General features: G+C 35.0%; 1 protein-coding gene across 2 annotated transcripts in view; it reads left to right on the plus strand.

Moving 5' to 3' along the window:
- The window catches only part of LIG4 (DNA ligase 4), a 207,088-nt gene that overhangs the window by 164,730 nt on the left and 25,508 nt on the right, over positions 1 to 16,850 (plus strand). For both annotated transcript variants that reach the window (XR_010337182.1, XR_010337183.1), the window contains exons 6-7: positions 10,653 to 10,790; positions 15,742 to 15,881. The gene's annotated coding sequence lies outside the window, so the exon portion shown is untranslated. The remainder of the gene's footprint in view (positions 1 to 10,652; positions 10,791 to 15,741; positions 15,882 to 16,850) is intronic.

Below are 16,850 nucleotides of genomic sequence, written 5' to 3' on the forward strand. Positions count from 1 at the left end.
GTATCTGACCCAATAATTTTATCCTTTCATTGCCTATTTATATCTAGTTTCTCAGCTAGTTTTTGAACTGGTCCTAATATCTTACTAGTGCCCTTAATTAATGAATTTAATAAATTGTTGACATATATTTATCTCTTTTTTTTGCTCACATGATATTCTATTGGATCATCATATTTTTATAATGTTATTTTTAAAGCATATTTTAAAATTACACATTAATAGTTTTAGCATTTTAACAAAGCCCGTTGGACTCATCTGATGGAACAAAGTAAAGCATGTTTCTTAGGAAGTGCTTCTTATGGACTGTTTAAGCTCACGTACATTTTTTCTTACACTCACTAAAAGGTGACTCTATCTTTGGGTCATGTCACTAAACGTGGTGTAAATGTGATATCCAGAGATGTGGAAGGTTGCATAATAAGTGTCAGAAGTTTTGCTAGTCTGAAAAATGTTGGTCTTGTTACCCAATGTCATGCCTATGTGACACAGCTGAATTTCTACCCTGCCTATCTTTAAGAAACAAGACACCTGTGATCAAAAGTTTCCTTTGTAACCAAACTATCTGAGACTCATTAGAATCAACATAGCTGACCAAACAACTTCAAGAGGACCTCAGGATTCATGATAATCTCATTTCCATGCTTAATGACACTCCCACCAGTGCCATCACAGTTGACAGTCACCATGACAATGACTGAAAGAAGCCATAAAAGAACAAAAAGGGAGGCAGCACTCCAGTTCCAAGAAGTACACCGCCCATTTCCAGAAAAGACACAAATATTGTTTCTCTTGCTTTTAATGTCCAACTCCTTCATTAGAGAAGCCCTACATTTTAACCCCCTTACCCCTCACTAGTCGAGAAGCTCATTTATGAGCCATGGCTGCCTTCTCATTTCTATGGCCATCAAATAACCCCTACACTGCTTGACACTCACTTGTGGTTTTATGTATTGGCTTTGTGACACCAAACAGGTGTCCCCCATACAAAGTAAACCACGTTTCTTAGGACGTGCTAAGGTGACCAGCTTTTTTTTGGTAACAGTATATTACAGAAAGTCCTCAATTATCTAAGTACCAGTTTTATTTTGTAAACTATATGTGACTTATTTGGGTAAAAGTTATAATTATTATTGATGGTTGAGACTATATTAGAAGCTATAGTGACAGAGACATATAGCTGTGTATGCAATCTATTATGATGGTTTTGTTTTCAAAAGAGAAAAAGAGTACTTTTGTACCCTTTGTAAGGTTTGGTGTTCCCAGAACGAAGCCGGGTAGTGACAAAGACCGAATGGATAAAGAAGTTGCAGAATGTACACAGACAGGAAATGTTTCTTTGCTTTCATTTATAATAGCTTTAAATAATGAATCTGAAAAGAAGGAAAGACACGTATTAAATTTTGCGAGAGTTGGCTCAGTTATTCATAAGAAATAAAATGTTTGTGAAACTTTGCTACCAAATATGTTACTAATACAAAACCAGAATTTAGCTTTTCTGTTTTGCATTGTTAAAACTGTAAGCTGAGCTCAGAGTTCTTAACAATGAGTAATAAAGATTATTAATTATCTTTGATGTAATCGTCCTAGGTAGCAGAGATTTCATATCTCACCAGAATATTTCATCTGTTTAGCATTGACTTTACTGTGTCACTGATTATTCAAAGGAAAAAAGACCTAATTTCTGTTTTAAATGAACTAAAGTACCTTACAATCATACCCTCTGTTTCTTTGCTCCTTTCCATTGCTGAATGGTATTCTATTGTTTGGCTATGCCACAATTGTTACCCATCCCCCAGCTCAAGGACATTTGTTTCTAGTTGTCGACAATTATGAATGAAGCCACTATAGACATTCATGTATAGGCTGTTTGTAAAAATCGTGTTTCATTTTTCTTGGATAAATAAATATACAGGAGTAAGATTGCTGGCTCGTATGATGTATTAGTTTTCTCCTGTTACCATGACACATGAATACAAGCTTGGTAGTTTAAGTAACATCTATTTATTATTTTACAGTTCTCTAAGTTAGAAGTCCAACATGGATTTCACTGAGTTAAATCAAGGAGTCAGCAGGATGATGGTGTTTCTTTTTGGAGACCGTAGGGGAGAATCTGTTTCCTTATTTATTGAATTGTGAGCGGAACTCAATTCCTTGCAATTATATTACTGAGATCCCCAGCTCCTTTCTGGCTGGTAGTTGAGGGTCATTTCCAGCTTCTAGAAGCATTTTTTGGCCTGTGAGGGAATTATTATGCCAGCCACAGTTTTATAGTGTTAGATTTTATGTTTTGATCTATGATTAAATTTAGATAATTTGGTTCCTGGTATGAAGTATTGATTGAAATTATTATTTATGGAGATATTGAATTGTTCTAGCATCATTCATTGAAAAGACATCAAATAGATGTGCAACACCAAGTATTGATGAGGATGTGGAGAAACTGAAATTCTTGTGTATATATGGTGGGAATGTAAAATGGTGTAGCCTCTGTAGAAAACAATATGGCAGCTCCTAAAAAGTATAAACATAGAATTACCACATAATCCAGCAATTTCACTGTGAGGCATATACCCCAAAAAACTGAAAACAGGGACTCAAACATATAGTTGTACACTCATGTTCATAGCAGCATTGTACACAACAGCCAAAAGGTAGAAACAACCCAGGTGTCCACGAACAGATGAACAGATAACCCAAATGTGCTGTGTACAAACATTGATACTCAATCTTAAAAAATGAACGACATTCTCATGAAAGTTACAATATGTGTGAACCTCGAAGACACTATGCCAAGTAAAATAAGGCAGTCACAAAAGGATAAATATTTATGATTACACTCATCTGAGATGCCTACAATAGTCAAATTAATAGAGAGAGAAGGTAGAACCGTGGTTAACAGCGGGTAGGGAGATAAGAATAATAAAGTATTCCTATTTAACAGTTACAGACTTTCAGTTTGGGATGCTGAAAACGTTATGGAGATAGACGTGATAGTTGCACAACAATGTGCAATTAATACCACTCCACTGTATACTTAGAAAGGATTAAAATGGGGAAAAAAGTTTTTCTTTTATCTCTGTGTTTCATTTTGGATAATTTCTGTCACTAGCTATTAAGCTCTCTGTTTTGTTAACAGTGTCTAATCTGTCCTTAGTATAATGCAATGCATTTTGTATCTTAGACATTGCAGTTTGTAGCAATTTTGGTTTGGCTCTTTTTTTCATATCTTTTCTGTCTGGACTTAACTTTTGTAATACATAGAATTCAGTTATAATAACTATTTTAATGCCTGTTAATTTTCACATCTGTCAAGATTGAAAGATTTTCCCTCCATTATGAGACATTTGTCTGCTTCTTTACATGCTTGGTAATTTTTTATTGGATCCCAGAAGTTGTGAATTTTACCTTACTCAGTGCTGGAGGAGTTTTAACTCCTATTATTGACCTGTGTTCTGGGACATAAGTTGCTTATAAACAGTTTGATCCTTTCAGATATTGGTTTTAATAACTGTTGGGCAGGAACAGGGCAATGCTGAGTCTAAAGCCAAATTTTTTCCATTAGTGAGGCAAGACCCTTCTGCAAACTCAATGCACTGTCCCATGAATCATGGGATTTCCATTCTGGCTGGCATGAACAGGCACTATTGACGGCCCTGTGTAAGGGCAGGGCTCTATTACCCTTCCCAATACTCTTCCTAATGGCTTATTTCCCTGGCCACAAGTCCTTTTCCCATATGCATTTGCTGATCAGATGAACACTCAATTGGAATCCTCTGCAGATCTCTGGAATTCTGCCCTTCTGGCTCTTTCTTCCTCCACATTCTTTTCTGTAACACCCAGACACCGTGGTCTTCTTTGTCTCTCAGTTCTCTCTCCTTAACTCAGTGTGTCTGCTGGGCTTTCTCTTCCTACACTACAGCCTGGAAGCTTTCTCAAAACACAAATCTAAAGGACTCATAGGATTTCTTTTGTTTTTTTCTTGTCTCTCAGAATTAATGGCCTTTTCACCTGCTGTCCGAGGTGCTGAAAACATTTACTGTATTCTGACCCGAAATGCAAGTCTTGATAAATTCTTTTTAAATTCTTGAATATGTAACCAAAGACCCACCAAATCTCCAGTCACTGTTTCTTAAAGTTTATTAGCTTGTTTTTAAAATTTATTTATTCATGCTCCCTCTCTTCCCCTCACCTTTCTCCTTTTCTTTATTTAGTTAGTGTCAGCTAATACTGGCCAAACCAACTATTTCTAAACAGGTCAAGATTCTGCTATTACAAAATATCCCCTGAAAATAGCTGTCTGGAAAACACAAATGCTGCGAAGCTAATAGTGGGAAATTGCAATGTAAAGTTTTATGTCTGCCACATCAATTTGCCAATCAAGTAAGGTAGATTTTTAACATTTCTGGTTAAAACAAAGTGAAATTTCTAATTATTTTATTGATCAAACAATTAATGGATAATCAAACAACAATTTTCAGAACAGGAAAAAACTACCAGAAACCAGAAAACTGATTCATTTTCATTAGTAAAACTAGAAGTTGTAGACAGCTATTTTATTTTATTTTCAATTTATCCTAAAGCACAAAACTCTGAATAATAATAAATTTATATATGTAGCTTTCTATTCACTTATTTAATTAGGGAAGGAAAAAAACCTCACAATCAAATGAAGTAAATTAGAGATTCTAAAACAAATGGCATTTTACCAAATTTATAATTCATTTCCTTCCCCAGGACTCGATCCTGTTAAATTCCCAGAGATGAAACATGGCAGAATTATTTAGCATAGATTTTATCTTTTCTGAAAAGAAAAATAAGTCATGTTTAATTCACAAATTTAAAACTCTAGTGATTCTAGCTGACAGGAGAAATAAATGCATGCTTTCTGGGAAGGTATCACAGAAAAACCATAAGAGACTTTAAGGGAAAAGTCCCCTGAGTCCACGGTTGACAGCAGGCATCTGATACTTGACACATCATCTGGGAGACTCAGGTTCACCTGAGGACTATTTCTCTCAACTACTGTTCACATTTTAAAGCCATATATTATAATGCATGGGAAAAAGAAAAAGGATTGTATAGATCAACATAAAATAAGGCAGTGGAATTTTTTCCTTTCATATGAGAGAAATGAAATTGAAAAAGATGCCTACTGATATGGTTTGGGTGTGTCCCCACCCAAACCTCATCTTGAATTCCTATGTGTTGTGGGAATGACCCAGTGGGAGTTAATTGAATCAAGGGGGCAGGTCTTTCCCTGTGCTGTTCATGTGATAGCGAATAAGTCTCATGAGATCTGATGGTTTAAAAAAGAGGAGTTCCCCCTGCACAAAGTCTTTATCTCTTTTCCTGCTGCCATCCATTTAAGACATGACTTGCTCCTCCTTGCCTTCCACCATAATTGTGAGGCCTCTCCAGCCCTGTGAACCTGTAAGTCCAGTGAATTTCTTTCTTTCATAAATTTCCCTGCCTCAGGTATGTCTTTATCAGGAGTGGATAAAGTAGACTAACACACCTACAAACTCTTAAAAGGGGCCCCTTTTGACCGTGTCAATAACCTTATTTTTGATTTGAAATCCAAACTTAAATCTGCATGAAAACATAACTCCTCTCCGGTGGTGAACTTATTTCTTAGCATTGATTCAATTATGGGAAAGCGTTCATTTGGGGTACGGTCTTGTACACAATACGTGAACGTTGAACAATAATTCTCAGTTTATGCAAATTCACTTTTTTCTTGAAAATAAAAGTTAAAAAACATTTTTTAAAATTTCAGAATAATTTTAGATTTGCAGGAAAGCTGCAAAGATAGTACCATGAGTTCCCATATACTGCAGACCCAGTTTCACCTGTTATTGACATCTTTCATTAGTCTGATACATTTATTACAATTAATAAGCCATATTGATATATTATTATAATTAATGATTATTAGTGATCAATATTAGTACTTTAATTGAATATTGAGATAGTTATTTTGAAATACATTTTGCATACTATATTAAATATTTATTTAATGCTCTTTAAAATATGGGGTCCTATTTTCCTTGTTTAACAAACTAAACCCCGGAAATGTTAGCCGTCTCTCTGTGTGACATTCTGAGGGCTAAAATTGCGTTAGGTAACATGGTGAGGTTTGGGGGGTCATGCCAAATCTCTCTAATGTCACAATTCTCCCTGATACTTGTTTCCACTCCTGTTTCTTTCTACTTCAGGCCAAGGCGTAGAAAGGCCTGAAATAGAAAGCGCTGAAAGTAGAAGGGAGTAGAAAGGACTCAATGCCCCTTTCACCATGCAGTCAGCTAAAGTGCTATATTCTTTTTCTGGAGAAAAGTTAGAAATAGAAGAAAAGAAGAAAAAGGTGTCTTTTCATAGGTTTGCGGTAATATGTGCAGTTTTTTCACCACTCCACCCCCAACCATTTAATGATTCTCTGGGCTGATGGAAGGGAGGGAATCAGCAGCCAATGGGAATTGTGTAGACCTCATAGAGCTGTGAAAAACACAGCCCTGAAGTGGACGTGGGGAGTAAGGAGAGCTGGAACAGACAAAAATGTTTGTGCAGTCTGAGAATGGAGGGTGTTTATGTGTGTAACGCCTTGGATGGAGTCCTGGGGAGGTGAACAGTTTGCAGAGGAATGGCGTGGGTTTCTATTTGGAAAGATGGACCAAAAGGAGGCCTGAAATATTCCACCTTAATCCAGCAGTGTACAAGAGCAACAGAATAGTTTTCAGAGCTTAAAGTAGAGTTCAATTAAGTAAGAGTCAGAAAGATGGACAGAATTTCCCGGTTGCAGTGTGGCATGGAATTAGGAAATCACCCTCTCTCCTGGGAGGCAGAAAGGGGCACAGATCCTCAAGAGATCCAAGTCCACTCCTGAATGATAAATCGCCCAACCCTGAAAGAAGCCAATAGCTGTCTCAGTAGATGCCAGCTGGGCACTATAACATCAAGGACAAGAAACTCTCCCACTTCTGCCTCTGCGTCATCCCAGCGTCGGTGTTGGCACCGGCACCAGCCGAGATTCAATCCTTGAGGGGAGAAAATGTTATTTCCCATAGGGCTAACATTACATTTAGAAACTCAGTTGTAAAATTGAAGACTGAGTTTTATTTTACTCTGTATGCTTAAGTTAGAACTGCACTGAATATTTTATTTACAAATAAAAGTTGAGGATTTATTTTTTGGTGTAGCTGTGATTATCTATATTCAGACCCCAAGTTCCCTTAATTGTTCATTTGTTTAAGTTATCTTTTATCACTTTCAAAGGCATGGGGTATTTAAAGAAGTGTTTAAATTTATCATGGAACCATTTTTAGATGTTAAAATGTTCTGATTGCTAATGTGATTTCTTTCTGTGTTTAAACAACAGCTGTGCATGACTGTCCCATATTTTCCCTTTGTACTTTAATGATTTGAGCTTCATCTTAAGAAAACGTTGGTACTATTCTTGCTGGCATATGTTATTGATATAAGCAATTGTAACATGAAGGTCTGAAATTAAGTTAACTTGCTTTCAACATCTCTATACCTGTAAATATTGAAACCGACAATTAAATGACCCACGTTAGAGTCTCACAGAGAAGCACCCAGGTTTTTGAAAATAAGTGGATAAAAATGACACTTTAAATCAATGAAATACAGACATTTTTCTATGAGTCCTCATGAATACATTCTGAAATGACAAAGAATGTGGACAAATTTTAATAATCCTGTAATTTTTTTCAATTTTCTATCAGTTGTATTGTGACATAGCACCTGGAAGCACCTTGCACTCACAGGAGCTTAAAAGAAGCCAGTTATAATAGTAGCAAACAATAATTGAGCACTTTGTACCAGTGTGATAACTTTGTCATGTATCAAAATATTTAATCATCACAACAAATTGGTAGGTTTTTAATGTTCGTCTTTATTGATTCTGTCCTAAATGCACCCACAAGGTTTTTGGATCAGAGACAGATTTTTTTTAATGACTTACAGCAAATAACAAGTGTGTGATTTCCCTGTGCTTCCAATCTTATCCCAGGGCCATTGTGATGAAAGCCAGGGCAAATATCTTAAACACACAAAGTCCATATAGTAAGCAAGGAATGAAGAAAATGAATTGTATCTGCTTATAATAGGGAGCAAGGCAACTATCTCTCTTCTCCCTTCTGAGAAAGTCTGTTTTGGAAACATGGTAAGTCCTATGTCTTCAGTTTCACAATTAAGAGATATTTCCATGGTCCTGAGCCTCAGCACTGCTGCCCTGCCACCTCCCGCGAAATATTCACGCATAACTCAGGGGTTGGGTGAGCATCTTTGGACTTCTCATTATCTTTACAGTTGTAGATTGCTTCCAAAGACTGGCTTTCAATTCAGATCTCAAGTTTCAGTAAAATCTTATGTTTTGTGCCAAAACATAAAAGTATTTTCTCTACAACTTTACACACACACACATACACACACACACACACACACACACACACACACACACCCCTATGTTGTTTACAGATGTGGCAACTAAATTTAAAGGATTTAACCTGTCCAGGGTCAAATTTTTAGTTATCAGTAAAGCCAGGATTTTGCCCCCCATGTAACTTGAAAGCCCACATTCCTAAACATTACAGTGCCTTGCTTATTTACTGGTTAGGTAAATGACTGTGTGCATAAAGCAGCCATTCTAGTTGCCACAATTCAACTTTTACTTCATATTCATTTTCAGACTTCTCTCACGATTATGTAGAGCAACATTTGTAAACTACGGAGGAGTTTAATATAAATTTTTCATTCCAGAGAATAACTCTGGGTTAGGAAGGAAATAAAAAAAAAAAATCGAGTGAGGGCAAATAAGAATCAGTAAACAAAAAAAAAAAAAAAGGAAACCTCAAGTAGACAGTTCAGGGAATCTACATACAAGCAATAGAGCTAGAAAAATAGTATTTTCTGATCCCTCAAATGGGGCATGTAATTTAATAGGTCAACTGGCATGCACCGTGTCTAGCATTTTGTTTCATATAGCATAGATGTCCATAATTAACATATGAATGAGAAAAGAATGCAAAAGTGGAGCTTGCATACTCAATTCAAATGCTTTACCTATTTAATTTTTAAATGTCCTCAAAGAAAATTTTAAGCAAAAAGGAGCAAAGTAGATTTAAAAAAGTATGTTTAAATAAGTTATTGTTTTTATATAATAGAAGATCTACAAAAATTTAGTCATCTTATGATGCTTTATGCAGCTTCTATCAGAGAAGATTAGTATTTTCATAGTTTGCCTTAGAAAATAATGCTGTCAATCAAAAGTCTATGGACTTTTGATTGACAGCATTGTTTCCTAAGGCTAAAAAGTTGGGAAAAAAATATTTAACTGATACCAGAGGTAGATCCTGGTTTTATGGGGCCTGCAGCTTAATTTATTTATACAACCAACATTAAGAAAAAAAAAATTAACAATAAAAACACAGATAAAGGGACTTGAAAGGAACCTGAATAAGTGTGTAGCCCAGAAGCTTTGACCCATTAACCTTTGACTCAGACATGTACAATTTAGAAATTATGTTTTATTCTAACAAAATATTTTAAAAATAGTTCTAATGGTAGATTTAATAGTAACGGCTCTAGAAGTATCTTAATTTTCTGGGCAAATAGCACTTTAACCTACATTTGTCTGCAATCCATATTGCTCTAAAATACCTAACACTCAGGTTTAAAAAACTGCAATTTCCAACCTGCTGACATGGGTAGAACCTCCAATATATCACCTGTGAATGACAGCACCAATGGAAAGGTGATTTGGCATTCTTGGCTTGTCGGTGTATGAAATACCATGTAGCAAAACAAAACTGTGTTGCCAAAGATATGAGGTACATGATAATTTATTAAACATTTTAAAATAGTTTACACTATTTACTTTCTATAAGTAAAAAATGTATCTCTGTGAGGGGCAAGGGGAGGTTGAGGCTTATTTCATTGTGTTTTTTTCCACATTTTTATTTTCTAGTTTTAAATTTTTACTTCTTTTTTAACATTTTCTAAATTTTCTGCCATAAGGAAGCATCAATTTTATAAGTAGAAAATTTATTTTGTTATTGAAACAACAGTGAAATGTGAGATAAATGTTAAAATCCATTAACTCAAAATAAACAAAGAACAATTATTCTGGTGAAATGAACAATTATTCTGGTGGTCAAATCAACCATGAATTACATTCTCAAAGAAAAAATGTGATAAAAAATTGTGTCTTCTGCACAAGTAGACATATCACAAATCTTGGTAGCATATGTGAAAGCTACCAATGTGAAAGCATTTATATATGTGAACGCATATCCCATTCTTGGTGTGAAAAAAAAATTACAACTATCCTATTTTTATGGCTTCTTTTTGTAATAAACATATGACTTCTTCGTAATTGACTAAATCATGTAAATTCACTATATGTTAGAGGAGATTAAATCAGAATCTGTTCTGCCTTCATTGCATAAACTTCCAGTTATATGATGCTACAGAAAAGATTTCCGATCAGTTATATGTTTGAAAATATATTTTTTACACCATATAACCTCAATTTAGTACTAGCAATCTGTTACATGAGTTTCTAGCTTATATGGTGGTTTGATTTGTCAAGAAATATAATCACAGGTTTTTGTTCTTTGTTTTTTGTTTTGAGACAGAGTCTCACTTTGTTGTCCAGGCTGAAATGCAATGGCTGGATCCTGGCTCACTGCAACCTCCGCCTCCAGGATTCAAGTGATTCTCCTGCCTCAGTCTCCTGAGTAGCTGGGATTACAGACACTTGCCACTACGCCTAGGTAATTTTTGTATTTTTAGTAGAGATGGAGTTTCACCATGTTGACCAGGCTGGTCTTGAACTCCTGACCTCAGATGATCCACCTGCCTTGGCCATCCAAAGTGGATTATAGGTGTGAGCCACTGCACTGGGCCACAGGTTGTTTTTTATATTCTATATATCCTAGTATATATAGGATATAACTGCCAAAGAAGACATTTGAGGGACTAAACATTAACTTTTCATATCATAGTTACATTGCTTCATCTAAAATCCTAACAAGTTATTAATGTTTACATTTTAGTAAAAATAGCCAGATGCAAACCACTAAAGTGGGCAAATAAGAAATGTTACTCTTTAAAAAAAAAACTAAAAACAGAATGGAAGAAGATGTTTGAAAACTATAGCATTTTTTAACTAGTAAATATTGAAATACAAACAAAGCAAAGTTTGAAAATATAGTCTATATGGTTGAAGAACAATAATAAAGCACTATCAAGATATTATCTCCTTTTTCCCCCTATTTGTTAAATGTATTATAACAATACGAAATCATGTCAAAGTTTATTAAGAAAATTTAAAAATGGAATGATAAAAAATTTGACAATATCACTTTAACCCCTTTCACAAGTTAAAAATATAATAAATATTTTAAAACTAAATGTTAAAAAATGTAGTGATGATAATATGCCAGTTCGGATGGCGATCATTAGAAAGTCTGGAAACAATAGATGCTGACAAGGATGTGGAGAAATAGGAATGCTTTTACACTGTTGATGAGAGTGTAAATTAGTTCAACCATTGTGGAAGACAGTGTGGCATTCCCCAAGATCTAGAACCAGAAATACCATTTGACCCAGCAATCCCATTACTGTGTATACACCCAGAGGATTATAAATCATTCTGCTATAAAGACACATGCACACATATGTTTCTTGCAGCACTATTTACAATAGCAAAAACTTGGAACCAATCCGAGTGCCCATCAATGATAGACTGGAAAAGAAAATATGGCTCATATACACCATGGAATACTATGCAGCCATAAAAAAGAATGAGTTCATGTCCCTTGTAGGGACATGGATGAAGCTGGAAACCATCATTCTCAGCAAACTAACACAGGAACAGAAAACCAAACACCATATGTTCTCACTCATAAGAGGGAGTTGAATAATGAGAACACGTGGACACAGGGAGGGGAACATTCACACACTGGGGCCTGTTGGTGGGGTGGGAGGCAAGGGGAAGGGATAGCATCAGGAGAAATATCTAATGCATGTGGGGCTTAAAACCTAGATGACAGATTGATAGGTGCAGCAAACCACCATGACACATATATACCTTTGTAGCAAATCTGCAGGTCTGTATATGTATCCCAGAACTTAAAGTAAAATTTAAAAAAGGAGTGATAATAAATTGTTAATTTCTATAATATGGAAAGTATTCTTTAAAAATGACAGGAAAAAAATTTAAAATCAGATTGAAAATCTAAATCTGCACAGCTCCACTATGACAATTGGTGGACATTTGTGGCCACTTAAAACATTTAATATAATATTTCTATTATTTATTTTGTATTTATTTTTAATATTTATTTTGTAAATTCTATTGAGTATTGCTGCTCTATATTGCCAGTTTACAGAAGAGCAAATACAAATGCCAAACAAGTAAACAAAAATGTCCAATTTCACTAGTAGTTTGAGAAACAGTGATTACAATAACAAAGAGTATTACTTTGTAATCACTGAATTGGCAAACCTTGAAAGCAGGATTATCTTCTTTTCATTCACATTTATGCACATACATGTATCATATTAATGTATCCTCATTCTGACCATAGAACTACAAATCATCATACTATTTTTAAATGCAAAACAACAATCTTTAATAACATTTTATAATGTGTGTGCATGTATGCATTAGATATAAATCTGTTGACAGTGATGTCATTCCTGGAAACATCTCCTATATGGATAAAAGTCCAAGTACAAAGTGACATATATATGGGAGTATTATAAAAAGTCTTGGTTGTAATAGCAAATATAATAGAAAGACTAAGGAAAAGAAAAAAGCACCCCCCCAAATAAAACCCTCCAGAAACATAATTGCCTATCAATAGAGGGACACTTGAATATATTGCCATTACATTATATTCACATCTTGGAATACTCTGCAACCATTAATTGCAAGAAATTAATATTACAAGTTGACTTGAAGTGATGTCAACAAGAAAGTATGAGTGGAAAGTGAAAGACTAAGAAAAGTATGCATGATAAAAACCCATTTAATACAAAGCAAAATGACAAGTATATATGCACATATACACACAAATATCTGCATGTATTATATGAAAATATATGCATATATATGATTAGTTGAGCATAAAAAGATATGACTATATATTAGATTGTTCATTTTGCTGACATGCTGTGAAGATGAAGATGAAGATAGGCTAATGAAGATAGGAACAGTGAAGCATAAAAGCACTTAAAAGATAAATAGTTTGATTATTCATGCAATTATGTACAATTATATATACCTATTTAAAGATAAATATGTATAATGACATTAAAATAATTTAAAAGAAAATTAAATTGTTCATATTTAACTTTCTCTAATCAAAAATTTATTTATATATTTATTTATTTTTAAAACAGCAGTGATTTTATTTAGTTCGTGGTTCTGTGTGTTGGTTGAGGAGATCGTCTGTATGAACCAGGTTGACTGAGAGCTGCTGTGCTTGCTCATGTGCCTGTGATCAACTGGAAAATTAGCTGGAGTGAAGCTAGGATGGCTTCCTTCACAGCGATGGCAGCTAGCAGCCTGTTGGCGGGCATCTGGGTTCTCTTCCACATGGCCTCTCATCCTCCAATGGGCTAGCTCAGGTGCAATTAGGGAGTGATGGAAGGTAAGAGCAGAAAGAGAGATGAAGTCCCAGTGCTCAGATACCTTTCAGATCTCATCATGTGGCAACTTGCTGTTGTTTTTTGATCAAAACCAATCACATGATGAACTCGTCTCAAGGAATGAAAAAATAGGCTCCATCTCTTGATGGGAAGGGAATAATTTATGGTTGTTTTTGCAGATTAAATACAGTAGTCATAGCCTAATGTCACTACAACTATGTGCGCAAAATGCTCTCAAGTGATTTTTATTTCTCAAGCCATGTGACCCATACAGTATCATCCATAAACAATGAGCACCAACACTGTTGGCATCATCTACAGCTTGTTAGAAATAAAGAATCTCAGGCCCCACTCGAGACAAACCGTGTTGAATAAGAGTCTACATTTTTACAAGACCCTCATGATTCATAAGCCCAATAAGGTTATAGAAGCACTGTATCTTTTTGTTATTTTTATCAAAAGGTTTTCCACTCTATTGAGATGATCATATGGTTTTTGTTTTCCATCCTGTTTTTGTGGTGAATCACATTTATTGATTTACGTATGTTGAAACAACCTTGAATCTCGGGAATTAAGCCTAGTTCATTGTGGTAAGTTAGCTTTTCGATGTGCTGTTGGATTCAGTTTGCTAGTATTTTGTTGAGGATTTTTGTGTCTTTGTTCATTACAAATATAGGCCTATAGTTTTCTGTTTTCATTGTGTCTTACCCAGGTTTTGGTATCAAGATGCTATTGGCTTCATATAATGAATTAGGGAGGAGTCACTCCTCCATTTCTTGATACAGTCTCAGTAGAAATGGCACCAGTTTCTCTTTGTACATCTGGTAGCATTTGGCTATAAATCCTTCTGGTCCAAGGCTTGTTTTGATTGGGAGATTTTTATTAGTGATTCAATTTTGAATTCAATGTTAGTTGGCTCAGGGTTTCAATTTCTTCCTGATTGAATCTTGGGAGATTGTGTGTTTCCAGGAATGTATCCATTTCCTGTACATTTTCTAATTTGTGTGTGTAGAGGTATTTATAATAGTCTCTGAAAATCTTTAGTATTTCTATAGGACCTAATGTAATGTTCTTTTTGTCATTTCTGATTGTGTTTATTTGGATTTTATCTTTTTTCTTTGGTAATCTAACTAGTGGTCTATCAATCTTATTTAAGCTTTCAAAGAACACACTTTTGGTTTTATTTATTTCTGTATAAATCTTGGGGTCTTGATTTTATTCAGTTGTGCTCTAATTTTGGTGATTTCTTTTTTCTGGTAGCTTTGGGGTTAGCTTGCTCTTGTTTTTCCAGTTCTTCCATATGTGATGTTAGATTGTTAATTTAAGAACTTTCTAACTTTTTGAGGTAGGCATTCAGCACTATAACCTTTCCTCTTAACACTGCTTTTGCTTAATCCCAGAGATTTTGGAATGTTATATCTCTGTTTTTGTTTATTTCAAATAATTTTTTGATTTCTGCCTTAATTTTATATTTTCCCAAAAGTCATTTAGGAGCAAGTTGCTTAATTTCCACGTAATTGTGTGGTTTTGAGAGATCATGATATTAATTTCTATTTTTATTCCATCATGGTCCAAGAGTATGGTTGATATGATTTTGATTTTTAAAAAAAATGTGTTGATAGTTGCTTTATGGCCAAGCAGGTGGTCAATCTTGGAATATGTTCTATGTGCAGATGAGAAGAATGTATATTCTGTGGTTGATGGGTGGATTGTTCCGTACATGGATATTAGGTCTAATTGGTCAAATGTCAAGTTTAAGTTCAGAACTTCCTTGTTAGCTTTATGCCTCAATAATCTGTCTAATGGCAACAGTGGAGTATTAACATTTTCCAATGTAATTTTGTGGCTAAGTCTTCTGTAGTTCTAGAAGTACTTATTTTATGGGTTCTCCAATGTTGAGTGCATATATATTTTAAAAAGTTATGTCTTCTTGCTGAGTTGAACCCTTTATCATTATGAAGCACCCTTCTTTGTCCTTTTATTTTTTACAATTGTTGGTTTAAAGTCTGTTTTATCTGATATAAGAAGAGTGACCCTGCTCTTTTCTGTTTTCTGTTTCTGTGGTAGATCTTTCTACAACCCTTTACTTTGAGCCTATGGGTGCTATTATATGTGAGATGGGATTCTTGAAAACAACAGCTGGATGAGTCTTGGAGCAGCAGAAAGGCCCCCCACCTCGCCCCAGCACTGGGATCTCTGCACAGGAGGTATGTGGAAACTCAGGTTGCTGAACCAGACAAGCAAGTATTTCGAACACCTAGAGATCAGCCTGGGTATGGAGACAGGAGGTCTCACTCCACCATGATTTATGTCTAGGTAAGGTGGGATGACTAAGGCTGCTGAACCAGATGAATGGGTCCTTCAAATACTTTGAGATCTGCCTGGATGTGGAGCAGAGATAAACCTGCTGCACCATGATCTATGTGGTGGCTCCATGATCTAGGGTAGCTCAGGCTGCTGCTTGTCCAGGAACGCAGATGCTTCATCTACCTGGATTTCTGCTTTTATCAGCCAGACACCATCACAGGGGCTGTTTTCCAGTGTTCTCCTCCTTAGTATCTGGTGTCCTTCATTCCACTTTATTCCCATTTTTCTTCTTGAATTAAAGCTCACAGAGTTGATCTTTATGCATTATTTTGCTATTTCCAAGTGGATGAAGCATGCTAAAAGCCTCTAATCTGCCATCTTGGGGAAAAAAACTAATCAAAAGTTTAATAATTCCCATTTCTCTTTTAAAACAACCAACTAAGATTATTCTTTCAGCATTTTGCTTAATTGCTTTATTTAAGTGTCAACTATGCTTTGTCTTGTTTCCATAAAGGATTATCCAACACATCCCAGCAAAAGCATGATTTTATTTAGGTAACATGATTAGAAGAATTAACATATTAGAGCAGAACTATTTAGTAGGACAATAATACAAGTTGTAAATTAGTGCCACATATGTAATTTGAAATTTTTTGATAGCTATATTTAAGAAAGCAAAAGAAAAAGCTAAAATTAGTTGTAGTAACATATTTTGTTTAGACTGAAATATCTAAAACATTATTATGCCAACAAATAGATACTATAAAAATTACTGATATATTCTACATGATTATTTTATACTAAGCCTTTGAAAACCAGTGTATATTTCACATCTTCAGTACTTCTCAGTTTTACTGGACATATAATAG

Source organism: Aotus nancymaae, unplaced genomic scaffold (assembly GCF_030222135.1).
Source record: "Aotus nancymaae isolate 86718 unplaced genomic scaffold, 86718_ANA_hifiasm-v0.15.2.pri h1tg000044l, whole genome shotgun sequence".
NCBI classification, from domain to species: domain Eukaryota; kingdom Metazoa; phylum Chordata; class Mammalia; order Primates; family Aotidae; genus Aotus; species Aotus nancymaae.